At 41.8% G+C, this 16,781-nt stretch overlaps 1 long non-coding RNA gene across 1 annotated transcript; it reads right to left on the bottom strand.

Moving 5' to 3' along the window:
• Positions 1–811: 811 nt before the first annotated feature.
• On the bottom strand, positions 812–8,624 carry LOC147655309 (uncharacterized). The gene is made up of 4 exons (XR_015283948.1): positions 8,406–8,624; positions 7,873–8,244; positions 5,287–5,400; positions 812–5,016 (listed from the first exon to the last, which is right to left on the bottom strand). It is a non-coding gene; the product is annotated as an uncharacterized LOC147655309 (long non-coding RNA).
• Positions 8,625–16,781: the final 8,157 nt, after the last annotated feature.

The following is a 16,781-nucleotide window of genomic DNA, read 5'->3' as shown; positions in this document are numbered from 1 at the left end:
CCCTCCAGTCCCAGTAAATTGCAGTTCCACTGGAAGTAAAAGAATCAAATCTGTTCTCCCTGATGTGAATGGAAGTAGGGTTAGGCAAACCACCTGCAGCCAGCAATTGAGAGTACAAACTGATAATTAGCAACAGTGATTTATCTGCTGTTAACTTCTGCCTGCCTGTTCAGCACTGCAAGTGTGCTGTGAATCAGCTTATCTCCCTTGAAAGAAGCCGTGCTGCACCAAAGAATCTGTTCTTCTGGACATCATGAAATATTTCTCCAGATGCATCCATATGGAATCATGAAACTGGAAAGATTATTCCTTTCTTACGCTAAAACTGTGTAAAAGTTTTCACTTTCTCAGACATCTGCAAAATTATGTTCTTTAACTAATTGTCACCTCTTAGCTTTATCAGTCTGTCATTGTCCTTTGCTAGATAGATTCCAATATGTTACTGAGACAAATGCATGGTTCCAGCCATCTGGGATATGACAAATGCATAATTTCAAACTGGTTTTTTATTTAAAGTTAAATCCAGTTTCCACTTTGTTTGTACTCTTGGAGCTGTCTCATGCTCAAGCCCAGATCTGCTGCCACACAGACTCTCAAAGTGAAGCTTTATGAGCCATGGAAATGTGTGCCTGGTTTTCTGGGGTAGCCACGAATGTGTAAGAGCTTGGCCTCTGCTCAGATGTGACATTTGGCCAGCTGGATGTCCTGGTGTGCCTGAAGTTACAAGGGTTCCCAGCTCATGGTGCTCTCACATGATAGTTAACATCAGGTGCCTAATTTTTGATATAAGATGTCCAAGATTCAGAAGCACTGAGACAATGGCTGTTTTTTATTTTGAAAAAATAAAAAATTAATTGAGAAGAATGAGTTGAGAGTTTCAAGGGCAAGGACTTTCTGAAAGGCTCAGTTTACAAGATAATTTATGCTTAACATTTGTGAAAACTTGCCCCCTTTTGCAAAAGCAAAAAGCCCATGAAAACAAAGAACACTGTTTCTTCTTAACCAGCGTTTCCAGCTCAGTGACTGTGCTCCCACAACATGGAATAAATTTTACCCTGACCTCTGTGAGAAAATAGTACACAGACAATATAATCAGGAAAATAACGTGCAGCAGTGCCCAGGTATTAGTGAGAGGGATTCAGTGTACCTGGAAAGATGTTCTGGAGCAGCAGGTGCTGCTGTGGGTTGAATAAAGGGCTTTGTGGCTCAGAGAACTATTCAAGGCACCACTGTTATTATATAGCAGAAAAGCTGCTGAAGCTACCAGCAAAAATATATTATTGCCTGCAAAATTCATTCCACATCACTTTAATGAAGAACAGGTTTTTCCCCTCAATTACTATGTGACAGAAATTACTCCCTGTGGTCCTGTCCACCAAATGACAGTCACCAAATGAGAGACTACTGTGAATAAAAAACCCAGCAGGTTTCCATAATGTTTAACAGCCTGATCTGTCTGATTGTTATCAATCCCTCACAAAAGGAAGAGAAGATCTGTCACCACCGAGATAAACGTTAACAGACAGAAAGTTGCAAGTACAGTCTTGTACTTATTTTCTCCTTTTTTGTCTCAGTACTGTTGAAAACTGATGTTCAATGCTTCAATGGTTCCACAATGATAGATACACTAGTTAAATTCTGCAGAAAATGAGAAACATCAGTAGACTTGCTAATACTGAACTTCTGAAGTCTGACCAAGGTTTAGCAAGATTCAGAAGTTCATGTATTTTTTGCTGAAGGTCAAAAATGTGGCTTTCTTTCCCTTAATATTTTCTTATATATATATATTTTATAAAAGGATTCATACCCTCATGAAATTATCAGCTGAATTCCATTCTTTGATTTTGCCTATCCAAAAGAAAGTAAAAAGGCCTGTAAGACAGTTAAAACACTAACAAACCAAACAACTTAGGGTTCTAGAGATGTGAACTAGATATTTGGGGATCCTTTCTAAATCATCATATCAAGGGAAGGACAGTTGTCTTCTAAGAATGTGAATATTACTAGCTCATGTCTGAAACTCAGAAAAATGAAAGAAATACATATACTGATGACTAAAAATCATAGTTCTCTATATTACAAATTGTGCCTGTACCTTCCAAACAGAGATATGCATGTGGCAGCTAAATCTGGCATCATTTGATATGCAAATTGTAGCATTACAGGAAATCTTCATTGCCAGATTCTTACAAACCAGAAAACTCAGCTCATACTGTAACTGATGTCTTCTCTGGGGACATACTGTTCCACTTGCTGAAGGGAATCACCATGCAAATACTGTGACTATGACCAAAGGGTAAAAAAAATTGATTTTCCCCCTTCCAGATATCAAAGAAGAAACCAGCATGATCCTCAGTGTAACAATATACTGAATGTGAAGCTTTAAAGGTCAACTGCCTCAGTGAAGAACTGAATAGGCAGATGTTTGCAGTCAGCAATTACTTTTTTTGGCAACGAATATGAGGTGGCAGAGACACCACAAAAGAGATAGCAAGATCATTCCTGAAGTGAGTAACAGGTGCAAAGAGCCCCAGCAGAAGCTGAATTCACACCACCAGTACATTTTATACTGTAGATATATTAGTCCTTTAGAAATTATGCAGATGTCAATGGCAGAAGGAGCAGGGAGAGCAATAGCCAGAGGCAGATTACCAGCAGAGCTAAGAGCAGCTGCCTTTTGTCTCCTTCCCACCCAGAAGTATTTCATTACACATTTAAGACTGTCATGACACTTCCACACTCCAACAGTGCAACTGCAGCATTCAGCACTGATAGCCCAAAAACTGCAGCATCCAACACTTGATAGCCCTGCTGCTTCAGCAACCTCTTTGTGGAGACACCCCAGCCGAGCCAGCAAAAAGAACATTGAAAAAAGGACCTGAAAAAGTTCATTTCACCTGTGTGCCTGAATGTGAGAAACAATACTCAGGAATTTTACAAGAAAAGTTTATTCTGTTATATTGTTGTTTGTAAAACCAGGAATCTTTTGATGGCATATAACTTTACTGGAGACAGCACCAGTGCTGGCATCCATCTGCAACCTATTGCAGATGGCTGATATCCCCTTTTGAAAGACAGATAATATGACAGTGATGAGTTCTCAGGCATCAGAGAGGGCTCTTACAAATACTGGGGGAATTACCTCATCTGTGAGTTTTATCTCTCCACTAAGCTGAAGCACATTTTTTTCTGGCCTATATTTGATCACACAGCTTGGCTAGAGCCACTGAGCCACCCTGTGCCAGGAGATAAATTTAACTGCTAAGGTCTCTTGCCCTGGTTAGAAAGCTCAACTCATGCTGAGTGCAATAATGTGAACTTCAGTGTAGGTATCACAAACAGATTCCAGGAACACAACAGTGTGGTAGGGCATCACAGTTCTATTATTGCTATGTGTGAAAGGAAATAAAAGTTATAAGAGAAGGTATGAGATAGTATCAGGTATCTGAAATGTACCCAGAAGGGTTAGATATGATGGTTGGAGAGGAAAACACTATACAATAAACTGTAGAGCAGATCTGAATATGCTCTCAAATCATCTGACTTCAAATAAGGTTTGAAAGTTGACACCAGATGTAGTAGCACCCAAGCCACTTGGAAGCTGGACTCGTAAAATCATTCTGGCATTTGTAAGTTATCACTCTAAGAAGGAGGAAGAACTGTTGCAAAAGTGCTTCTATGCAGCTAGAAGCTAAAACCAACACCTCAAGACTGTGTAATAAAGAACATAAAAATAACAAACGAAAAAGAAAAAAGGGAATATTTATTACCTAATCAAAAAATGACAACTTTACAGCTACAGTACTTTGTGTTTCATTTAAAGAGCTGACACCCTTGATAAGGCTCATTAGGAAAAAATCTCCTATCCTGAAAAAAAAAATCCTGAACTGGATGCTGCAAGAGTCAGTTGCACTGAAGCACCATCTCAGAACCAACTGGGGTGTTCTTTAGGTGACAGGGAGTCTGTGGATTGTGTTGGCTGGTTCTGGGTCTACAGCAATCCCAGTAAATGGTTATTCCAATAAAACAGGGAAGCATCAGGAGTTCAGCATCACAACTTCAGACCACCCCACAACAAAAGTAAGCAGAACCTCACAACACCCCTCTGAGCTGTACAGTAGAGACACTTGCAAGCTCATAATTGAGCATGTGTGTGAGTGCTTGTAGGACTGAGGCCAAAGGTTGAAACAGCAGCCAAGGGAATACCTGCCCAACCTCTTCAAGGCAAGGATATTTTTTTTGTAAAAGGATATTTTAACCTTCAGATGCCACGGACTACATAGTGGTAATGTGACCTTTAACTTCTCTAGATCAAATGTTTACACAGGTGCTCTCATTTCCTGAAAGAGGAGCAGAGGTTTTAAAATTGTACAAACACTATTAATTTAAATATTTTTCCCAGTTGCTGTATCATGCCATTGAAAATAAATTTATCTATAATTTTTACTTGGATATACACACGTAATCATTTTAGGATTTTGAAAATCCTTATGGTCATCTGGTGGAAGTTTTTAGACTACATGTATCTAAAGGCACTTTAGTTGCTATCTAGCTTGAGTTCTAGAGAATACAGCAATGAAAAATCCCACATGAAAGTTTCCCTAACAGTTATGAGGAATCTTAGTGCTGCAGTGGCTGCAGATCAAGTGAAGGAGCAGAGGTCGTGGGACTCCTGGGATTCACAGGTCAGTTCTGAGGCTGATACCAAGGGGGTTTCCTTCTCCCAGTTTGGTGCCAATGTTAACAGCCTGAAGCAGGAACACCAGCTTTACATGGGAAATGCCAGATACAAAGATTTCTCAATTGTTCCTACTCCATGTCTGCTTGGAGCTGACAAAAATGCTGTTCTCCACATCTCTTGGCAATGATCTGCTTTTCCAATAGCTCAGGACAGCTCAGTGTCCCTGTGGAGATTCTTTCTCTGGGTGAGAGCCGCCATGGAGAGCTCTGTGGGGTTGTGCTCAGAGAGTGGTGTTTGCTGCATTTGCTTTTCTTGTAGATACTTTTAGGTCAAGTCTGGAAAACACACAGACATAAAAGCTCTGAAAAGTGCTCATGTGAATGACTTCACATCCACCCCTAAGCTCTGAGCCAATTAAATAGTGAAATGCAATTCTGGCTGCCACCTTGCCACTTTGAGCCATGTCTCAGACTCTCAGATAAGTGATTTACAGCAGATGCTTAGAAAAGCACTGTGTGAATCATGTAAGCTTCCTCTGCTATGCTTTGTTAGCCAGGTTGAAAGCTAAGGCAAGAAAACAGGTTGTGTTGAGATGGAGTACATACCCAGTGATCTGCTTTTTTCAGGAGGTGAGAAATGAGTCCTCCAGAAGTGGCACATGGGAAATTTCTTCCATTTGATTTTCAATCTGGGTCAGTTCCTAGTGTGTTTTCCTGTAACTGGAAATATGAAACCTTTGAGTAATGCTTGCAGCACACACATGTGATACTGAAGTGTTTGCTGCCCTCCCAAAAGCACACAAACTAGAGTAAGGGTCAGAGGATGGGACAGAGGATGTTAAAAGAATGTGGAGGCTAAACATACCACACACAAGAGCAAGACACAGCGTGTTTGTTGGGAAGAACATGTTAATCTTGATACGGGGTAGAGATTTCTACTTTCACAACTGCTGACAGCCCACCTGACACCAGACAAAAGCTGGAAAGGGACTGGGTGAAGGGTCCTCCATATCCCTTGATCTCTGATTGGAATGCAAATGTTTTGGAGGGATGTCATTTTTCTTAGCTCTCTAGAGCCCAGACTGGCAGAAAATATCACAGCAAAATGGCTCATTCTACAAATTCATCTCTGAGAAAGAAAATGTGCAGTACTCTGTGCTAGAGCAGAGCCATGCAGTTGTTGTAAGGAACCTCATGAGATATCCGTCTTAGGAACAGCAGCTGGGTTTCTAATTAACAGCTTTTGCCTGAAAGTTACTCCGAGTGTCTCAACTGTCACATATATCTGGTGTTTACAGCAGATTCTGTACATGTTAAATATCTGTTTACTAGAGAAATTATGTCATATTCTCTGTAGATGTCTAAGAAGCATTAGCAGGTACTGATCAAGATTTTGTGGTTTAAATTTTAGACCTCTAAATGAAAGAGGCTTTTTGGTGCTAATAACAAGGGGAGGAACTTGGTGGCCAAGAAGGCATCCTGGCTTTTATCAGGAACAGTGTGGTCAGCAGGACTAGGGCAGTGATTGGCCCCTGTGCTTGGTGCTGATGACTCCACACCTCAAATTCTTCCTGGTAGATCCACAGCAGGAGATCTTCATGCCAGAAGATTCCATTTTAGATCTTCTTCCATGAGCTGGTGCTATCGTGGACTCCTGGGGAGGTCTGTGGGACCTGCAGAGCCTGATCTCTCCATGTTGCTGCTGTGATGCTGGACACAACCATCACTGGTTCCTCAAGCCCCTTCTGAAACTTTGGGTAAGGGGAACAACTCCTGGGGGGCTGTGCCTGCTTCCTTCACCGCCTCACATCCAGGGATACTCCTGACGCCCTCCCAAAACTTTTACAGTCACTGCCATTTCCCCTGACAAAATGCCTTGCTCTCAAAACCAACAACTTGTTGCTAACACTACCAAAGGATCATGTAATCTCTTTCTGGTTTCCTTATCTTTTTCTACTTCTTTCTCATTTTAAACTAGGAACACTTCAGGCAGGGACAAAGGGGGAGGCAGCAGGGCAGGAAGGGGAGAGAGCTGAGTAACATCTGTTTCACATTTAACCTGGAACCAGACTTTTTCATCATGCTTCTCCAGCCTCACTTGTATATTGATTCAATTACTAGGCTCTGCTAGTGCAAGAGATTTATATTAAAGCCTCATACAAAGCTATTGTGTTTTGTCACACAACAGTACTGAATCAATTACAAATGTGCTCTACATGATCCCTCTCAGTCATACACATTTGCTTGGGGACAATCTGACCAACCTAGGCTCCAGCTGGACTTTTTCCTTATCTCCAGGAAGGTCTGACACACCTGGCTGGCACTTGCTAGTAAGGTCTGACACACCTGGCTGGCACTTGCTAGTAGGGGGGTCACATCCTGGGCATGTTGTCCTCACTCCTCCTGTGCCCTGTGTGCCATATTTCTCAGCTCTGCCTCATCAAAGGTTTGCAGAGGTGAGAGAAACGAGGCTGGACCCCGTGCACAAAAGCCTGGCCTCAGGTGTCAGCAGCTGGGATAAAGGTCCCTCAGGTGTGCAAAGGAGCACTGGTATGATGTGATCCTCCCCTCAGGAGTGGGGAGATGTTGGCCAGTGCAATCACATCACAGAAATGGTAACAGGCACTTGGGGCTGGTTGATACTTGGGGAACAGGAGGGCAGAGAAACAGGGACTACAAGCCTCCAAGTCCCTTTTCCCCTAAGAATCCAGCATCCAAGTATGGAAGCAAAATGGCAATTGCTCTTTGCAGAACATGTCCCATATAGAAAGTCAGTTTCCTGCTTACACCAAAGACAGGTTCCATCCTTGGCCACTGACTTGCCAATGTAACCATAACCAGAACTTCCTAAGCCATTATTTCAAATATGGGTGATAATTTTGGATACCACCATACTTTCTGGGCTCTCAACATGAGTTTTCTCAGTCCACCAGAACTGGAGTTATCTTGAATGAAAGAACTTTTTATAAATGTTTAAACCTAGCAATTCCTTTTTCAAAGCACCCAGGAAAACCCACAATACTTTATAGATTGCATGCTTATCTGTAGAACACCAACTGACAAATTTAGCACCTAGGGAGTTTCCAAACTGCTCAGAAAACACTGCACAAAGAGCACTGAGAAGCCACAGAGCAGGATGGTGTAGCTGTGTCTGATGTGCAGATGCTCCTCACTTACCCACACATTTCCTACCTATTTCTCTTCACAGACAGTGTTTTCCTCTTCTCAGCACCTGTGTTCCAAGATCTTGATGGGGCTGTAACCACAAATCTTGTCTGAGTCCCTGTGTGCCCAGTTCCCAGGTAAATGCAGCTCCCTAGGCAGGCACTGCCTCTGTGCAGGTTCTCAGGCTGAGATTGTCAGATGTCTTTCAGCAGGGACTTTGCTTTTCATAACTAAACAGATCCTGAGAGGACCCCTGAGGTACTAATGTACACTAACAGTTAATGTTACTGTTAATGTTATTATGTTATACAAAACAGCATTAATGGTACTCTATCTACCAAAGTAGACTTTCAAGTGTTCCATTTAACAGCCTTATTCTTCTTATCTTCAGTAAAGAGCCTGAAAGATGAGAAAAGTCAGGATTATCCAAGATAAATTCGCCTTTTATCAGAATAACTCTCCATTCCAGCTATTCCCTCCTGCCTCAGTTTACTGGAAATAACATCTAACAATGAGAGTAAAAGCTCTTATGGCACAAACTGATGCTGTGAGACAGATACCTATGGATTTAACCCAGATACAGATTTGACCCATAACTCCTCAGCAGAACTTTGTCCTGTGAGTAAAAGATAACAGGACTCTGTATCCTTAGTAAAGGTTGAAATTGGCTGAACAGATGGGGTCCCAGTGTCCAGGGATTCTGAGCTAAAACTAGCAGAGCTCTTTCAAAGCCAGACCATAACTAGCTGTGATTAGAGCCCTTACAACGAGCTTTAGCTAATTTTGAGCTCATTGGAGATCCTTTCATAGGAGGGACATGCAGAGAATGGCAGCAGCTGTGTCTGCCCCGTGCGTGCTGCGAGCCAGCTGCACCCAGAAGCCCCATGGCTGCATTATCTTAATTCTGGCTCGTGGTTATTATACCTTATTTCTCAGCAGGGTGTTATTGCTCCAGGTTGAGCATCTTGTTAAAGCAGCTGCTCAGCTTCCTGCTCTGTCCCCAGCTGGCAGAGGGCAGGGGCAGAGCAGGCTGAGCCTGCAGCAGTGGCTGGATGTAGCCCAGAGGGCCCCAGCTGCAGGGATGTCCCAGGGCAGACCTGGGCACTGAGGGCAGTGCCCCTGGCACTAGTGTTAACCAAGTGACTCCAGCAAACTTCCTCCTGGGAAACAACATGAATTATCTTCAGCTCCCAGGGAAGCTTGAACCACCAGAGGCTTTTAACTGGTCTTCAGCCCACAGAGTGAAATCCAACTCTGGTACTTCTGTCCCTCTGAGCACAAATAATCACTGCTGGATCATGGTTACCTCCAAAACAATTTCATCTGTGAAAAATAGAACAGCATAGCCACCCTTGAAGACGAGTTTCTTGTCATGAAATGTGCAGGGTATCTATTCCCATCACCAAGAAATTAAAGTTTCTTTAAAATACAGGAATACATGGCCCACCATCAAGTATCCTCATATGGCCTGACACAGCAGGAGTGTGAAAGGCAGTAGAAGCAGAAACAAGACTTCTGAGTCCAGGATTTCTGACAAACAGCTCTGAAGAGATATTTTACCCATTTCTATGACCAGTGTCTGTGAGTTTATTTTTTCTCTACTTTCTGTACATCTGTTTAAAATAAAGAGCCTTTGTTGGAAAACCACGTGTCATAAGCTGACATCTTAACACCAAGGAGACCACCCTTTTTCAAGTCAAATAATTTCAAAAGTTTATATTCATAGAAAAAGAAGACAGATATATGATTAGGGGGAAATCCATTTTGATTAACTGCTACCTGATTAACCTTGGTTGAGGTATCTGCACTCCAGTAATTTGTAGTTTTTCACTGATGGCTGATTAGACTTGGTCATTTTCTTTTCTACCTGAGTTACCTTGTTCTATTGAGCAAGAAATGTGAATTTATTAGAAAACTATCTCATATTTCCTATGTCCAAATATATTTTTGTAATTAAAATGTTAAAATAATTAGAACTGATGGCAGAAATTTCACAATTCTTACAAGGAAACAGCAGCTTTCTTTATAACTGGATAGTTCCATGGAAGTATTATGTCAGTGCTATGGTCTGTTGTGAAGAAAACCAAGTTTTCAGAATTATTATGATAAAGGAAAGCACAGAATTCATTCATCTGGCACTGTGTGTGTTTATGCATCACTTTTCCAAAAGTTGTGTCATGTGGTCCCCAGCCACAGAAAGGTATAATACACTGGGGAATGTTCAGAAAAAGATAAAAAGGATAATAAAAGGCATTCAAGCTGCACAGGACAGTTTCTGTACAAGCAATGCCTAAGAGGCAATAGTCTTCACTCTGGAAATAGTCAGAAGGGGATTTGATGGGACTCTAGAAAATCAGGGAGAGGATGAAGGCAGGTTGAATATATATCCACTGTTGAACACAGGCAAGACATAGAGGATCTAAAATATAATTAGCTGGAAGCAGGTTCAGACCAAACAAAGAATATTTTTACTCACATCAAAATGTGTTTAATCTGTGGATTTCCTCACCATCCTCCTCAGAAATGCCAGAAGACCTAAACTTCTTAAAAGGAGGCTGCAGAAATCCATAGGAAAGAAATCTCTCAGGGCAATTAATAATACAGATGATGGGCAAATTGCAGAAGACTGGAATGACATTTGAGAAATTATCTATCAAATTTTGTCATATTTTGTCATTTCCTAGGTGTATCCATATGGCAAAATTCAAGACAAAATGCCAGGATAGAATGTTATTTGCTCTGGCCCAATATATCTGGTTTTATATCTTTATATTGAGCCTGAACACCCAGTTATGCTGGGTACCATCCACAGAACACCTATGGCACACAAACAACACACAAAATACCTACATGCTGGATTACTCCTTCACAATTAACCAGACAGGGAAAAAAGCATGGAGCTTGTAGATATGGACACAGTTGATTTCCTAAGGATATAACTAGATCTGACTAACTAAACTAAGTCTCCCTCTGAATCATGGCCCTACAGTGGATGAGGCTGCAGCAGGTTTGTTTCCCTGTGCCTTACAAGGTCCTGCAGAGCTCTTCAGTTGGCTGGGCACCTTCATGTCACATCTCAGGGAGTGCACTTCAGCCTCTCATTTGCATCCCATAACACATTTCTGGTAAGCTGCAGCACATGTCTCACTGTCATGGAAATGTCACACTGTGAGCAGGAAAATTAAAAAATAAATAAGAAAGCAAAATCTTAATTTTCTCCTACAAGACAGCACATGCAGCCCCCACAGGAGACACAGTGTCAAACACAAAGCAGAGGGGATGGTGCTCTGGAAGAATCAAATGGCCAGAGCAGTCTCAGCACAAACAGGCCTGAGGAGCACAGATCATATCATGGAGGGGAACTATTTAGCAGAATTTAAGTAGGTGATGTTTCCAACACGGACACTAATAATATTTGAAGCAAAATATGTTTCCACCTAAAAACCTTTATATGCCAAATGAAGAAGAAGGCTTATCCAGAAGCTGTCTTTTGACCATCACTACCTTCAGCCTCTTCTTCCTGGCCACAATAAGCTCAGTCTCTGTGATAAACCAGTTTTACACAGATTCTCTGGTGGTTTGCTGGTTGTATAGCCTAGAGGTATGCTTTTACAGATTAATGGTATATAAACCCCATAAAACCAGCTTACACTGTCTCACTATGGCATAACCCAGATGTGATCCTAACATCCAGCAAAGAAGAGCCTAATTATAGATCCCTTTGCATCGGGTATTTGGAGTTTCCTGCTCCTCTAAATAATAAATAAACAATAATAAAACAGCTCCTCTAATAGCTATAAAAATATCAGAGAAGCTAAACTCCTGGCTATCAGAGACTACGCAGCACTTTCTAAAAAATGTTCTGCACAACATGAGTCAAAGGTTTAACAGAGCCCAGACAGACTGTCAGGAAACCCAAGGCAGTTTCAGAAGCCAACAGTGCACAGGGAAAGTTCACAGGCAACCACCACCTTACCCCTCAGTGTCCAGGTACTCTTTTACACTTGAGTCATGCACAGGGGAAAGGGGAGGGAGAAAATGGAATCTGTGCCCAAGGCTGAAATAATTTCTTCAAGGTTTGTCAGGGTGTTTCCACCAATAGGTCACCACACCCTCCCCACATGAAAGAACTGTACAGAAACCAATGCCAGTAACTTTTGGCCCCGGGCTGACATCGCGTTTTGCTCTTTCTCTGATGTGATGTGAATAAGCAAAGAAAGGTGTTGAACTGAAATGCCTCAGACACTGCAGCATGAAGCATAACAAGGCCCCCTTTTCTGTGTGTTACGACAGGCTCTGACATATGGTACTGAATGTACTTGATTATTGCATAAATTCTGTTAATTTCTGGGAAGCAGTAAGGAAGCAGACTTCCAGCTAAGATCCTTATCCTTGTATACCCCCTGGAGTGCACCACTTCAGTAACATTTTTCAGCAATACCATAATGAAGGAGCTCCTTATGTGAGCCACTGAACTGCCCTCACTATTTTCCCTCACCCCTTACTTGCCTCCATTAAAATCCCTGCCTAGGGAGAGAGAAAAAGGGAAAAAAGAGAAAGGCAAGAGGGGAAATGTTTTCCCAGGCCAAATCCCACTTAGTCTGGTTTACCATTAGGGACTGAAGCAGATGACTCCAAGCTGTGCCCTGCTGTGCAGTGGAAGTGCAGAGGCAGGCAAAGATCACCCTCAAGGCGTGAATGTCATCTGGGAGCACTGGTGTGGGCCACCTTAACCAGGTCCCACAGGTCTCAGTGTAAAGCTGAGAGCTGGGATGGGATGGGAAGGGATGGGATGGGATGGGATGGGATGGGATGGGATGGGATGGGATGGGATGGGATGGGATGGGATGGGATGGGAGACTCTCCTTCATCCAGATGTCTGTGCCTTCTCTCTAACTAGCTGAATGTGCGTGCTCCAGACAGCCCCAGAGACAATCTCTACAGGTGTGTTGTCTCTTCAGCAGAGGAATCAGGGCTGGGCAGTGGCCTCTAGGTTCAGGTTGGTGTGAATTATGTCACCATCTCAGCTCTCTTTATTTCTCTTTGTTCTGTCATGTGGCCAAACCTCTCAGTGACATTCCCCATGGAAGATGTGCAGGAGAGATGTGGCATTACAGCTAAAAGAAAAAAAATATGATGAGGTAGTAAAGCAATGGGTCATAATGTTCTTTAATGAGTAAATATAAAGTTGTTTGCATGTCCCAGAGACCCTAAATTTAAATTAACCCCACTAGCTCTAGGATGTAAGGTCTCTGAAGATATTCTGGTTCCTGTAGTATTACAAGACTATAACCATTTTGCCCTTCTGAATTCTCTCTTAGTTCTTCACAACCTCCCCATAAGATTTTTTAGACCCCAGACCATTCAGAAGGAGGAAACAGGAAAATTATAACCACTAAGAACTCAAGATATCTGCCTCCTTTGGTCCCTACTCCAGTGGATATCATTGCCTCCGAAAACAAGCGGTGGAAACCCAGAAATTAGCAATTATTTTCCTAGCAGAATGGTTTCTGTTCCCTCCCATGTTGTTCCTCATATTCTGCCTCCCACTGGCAGTGGTCTCCTGTTCTATGTCCTCATTCTTGATATTTCCAGCCTCCTGCCCTTTCCCTGCCAGACACCAGAGACCAGAACTAAATACGTAAGACCACTGAATTAATGAAAGAAGTGAGTGGACCTAGAAAGACAGGCAGCTGTCACCTCACTCCATGTCCAGCACTGCTGGGTGCTCAGACCATGAGGTGTTTAAGGCAGGGATTATGTCTTATGAAATTTGCACAGAGGTGCTGACTGAGGCCTTTGGGCAATGTGAACATTAAATAAGAGCCCTGTACTAGAAAACATTCCCACCTGGAAAGGTTCAAAGAAAAGCCTCCTTGTACAAGTGAAATTCCTGCCTGTTGCACTGGCAGTTTATTTGACAGAGCTTGGCAACTGAAACAAATCATTGTACAAGAATAAGCAGAGACTTCCCATTCCACTTCACCTGTCCTCCCACAGATGGATTCACTAACATGTGCCTGCTGTCTTACCAGCCTGGGATAAGAAATAACATAGGGACTTTTCAGCATGCAGAGATGATCCTTCAACTTTCAGAAATGTGAGGTATCAGCCCTGAGGAGGAAAACAATAAAAGTGTTAATGTAATGGATGAGCATCTGTCATTCAAACTGTATGTGATGCATTCCAATTTCCAACAAAGACTGATATAAGAACATACAGCAATAAAATTTTAACATTAGATTTTTTTTTAAGATCAAGAGGAATAATAATTTGTTCTACTTCCCTTTCATTCCCACGTGCTGCTTATGGCAGTGTATTTGTTCTTACTAATGTTGTGTGAGGATCATAAAGAGGAATTGAAGGAGGAAGGAACAGATTGTATCACTGAACTCACAGCAATCAAAACTTGAGCAAAAACCATTCCCTCTTTCCCATGTTACCTACCCCTCCCAGTACTGGCTGTACACATTAAAGGGACTCTTTATACAGTTGCATTTGTTCACAGACATTACATCTACTATGTAAAATAAATGCTAGGAAAAAAGATGCAAGCACATTATTTTAAGTCTTCTGTGATGACTTTCTTCTTGAGTCTCTGAATTTCTGGTTTCACCATGTGCAAAATATGATACATGCCCTTTTACTGTAAATTGCTTTGAGATGTATGGATGAAAAGTGCTTTATGTGTACTCCTGACTACGGGCAGTCTATTTGTTCCCCTAATAACCAGCTCCCTCAATGAAAACATTTTTATTAAGATCAACAGGAGAGCAGGGTGCAGGGGGGAGGCATTTAAATTGGGGTAAGGTTTTTAAAAGTGAAATTATTCCATGTCCCAGTAATATAACATCTAGGAAAATAAACATTATTTGAACAGGTGCATTTTATATATCACATGCATGTGCACTTTCACTGCTTGAAGCCCCTCTAGTGAAATTCACCTGGGCAGCAAATGAGCCTGTAAAGTTACATTATTAATTTTCAGGCTAGTGTTCCCATTTAGATAATCGGCGTCATGCCTTTGCAATTTACTCAACTAAGCCGATTCAGCAAAATTGCCCTTTTTACAGCATATGCACCCCATATGTGAAGGCTGGATCTACCCTTTCATTCCAGCATAGTAAGTAAGAACATGTTGTCAAGAAGATGTAAACACAAGGCTTACACTAATCAGCCATGATGCACCATCTAAGGATTTGCCTATAAGCTGAGTACACTTTTTACATTTATATGCTGTATTGCTGCACATGTTAGAGCCCATGTAATAAAACAACATGGTGCTCTTGATCAGACATGGTGCAAGCTGGACTGCACGTGCAGGTTTTGTGCTCCACCATCAAAGGAGAGCCCGCTCTGTGCTTCCCCTGCCTGGCCACATCCGGACTGACGCACAGAGAAAGTGTGAGGAGCACCCGAGACAGAGCTGGGCTCCCGTGGGACACACAGAGCATCTCTAGCAGCTTGTCCTCAACTCACTGCGGCAATCAGTTACAAACAGGACCCACAGAACAGAAGGTGGCTTAAAGAGGTAGAAGTACTGAACGTGTTTTAACAAACATTTAATGTTGATATTTGGTCATGGACTAAGCAAGTCATGTAGTCTAAGCCTTCAAACCCTCAGAACTCCTGACTTAATCTCAGCTATTTAAATGTGGATGCTCAGATAAAACCAGCCCTCTGGATGTCCTTCACACTGAGTGAATGTAGAGAAATACAGTCAGCACCCAGCTTATTTCAGACACTTCAACATTATGACAGGATAAATTGTTCTCTAAAGGAGACTCACCCTGATTGTAGCAGAAACTGTAGCTTCACTGTAGATTGTAGCAGAAACTTCAATTAGATAACAAACTTCTATATGGATGAAATTAGTCAGGATGAAATACATAATGGGTTGTATCCACTGGGAAAACTCTTGTTACCAGCATTACTGCACCTGAGTACAAATTTCTGGTCATGCAGCACCAGGGGCAGATGGGACTATAGTGCAGACAAAACTACAGTGGTGCTTTTTCAGTAGAAAGTGAAAGACAAATTCAGCCCAGCTAAAAGATGAATATCATGAAACAGTGTACTCAATTTCATCAAAGATATTATAGTGGAAAATCATGTTAATTACTAGCAACTCTATGGAAGGTTCATGAAAAGTCCTGGAAAATTTTACGTCTTATTTGCTAAATCATGTTCACTGGGTATCTCACAAGGGGAAACACCATCTGATCCCAGAAGGAAAACAAGCCCAAAGGGGAAAATAAAAACCAAAAACTTGGTATATAATTTATTTTGTTAAAATTAAACAATGAAGAAAATTGAATCTCCAGGGACAGCCTGTGTGAAGAGGTTACAAATACTGGTTTGCCCTGCAAGAATGATGTCAGAATTGCTAAAATACCAACATGTGTTTTCTGGAAGACGGACATAGACATATATGGTCTTTGTACTCACAGACTCATTTTCCCACAGAACTTCATGAACTGAAGAATGAACCTTCATTACACTGTAGCAACCTACAGCTTTTCTTTTTTTTTTTTTTTTTTACAGTATTGTTAAACCTCTCAAATCTTCATGTTAATATCCTTCTCTGTATTTTCTGGCATTACATCAGAAATGCATTAAAGAATTACTCAAAATTTGGGTAGACAAATCAATGGAGCAATTACATTTAAACTTTTTTTTATCTCTAATGTTTAAGAGACTACTACAACCTCACATCTACACACCTGTCATGGGTGAAATAGGAGCTTCAGACAAAATTTATTAGGGAAGCCTTCCTGTCAAGTCACAAGGTCCAGGAGAGAGTCCCTTGCTTTCTAAACCCTGCTCAGAGAGGAGCCTGGGGGCAGCTGGGTCCAATCTTAAGCCCCAGACTGTCACTGGTTTAAGGAATTATAGAGGTGTGATTGAGCCTTTGTACAACTTTTTCCAGCAGGTTT

The sequence above is a fragment of the Cyanistes caeruleus genome, chromosome 1, assembly GCF_971803275.1.
Source record: "Cyanistes caeruleus chromosome 1, bCyaCae1.hap1.1, whole genome shotgun sequence".
In the NCBI taxonomy this organism is placed as follows: Eukaryota; Metazoa; Chordata; class Aves; order Passeriformes; family Paridae; genus Cyanistes; species Cyanistes caeruleus.
The sequence above is the reverse complement of the archived record's forward strand: the minus strand, read 5'-3'. Positions and strand labels throughout refer to the sequence as shown.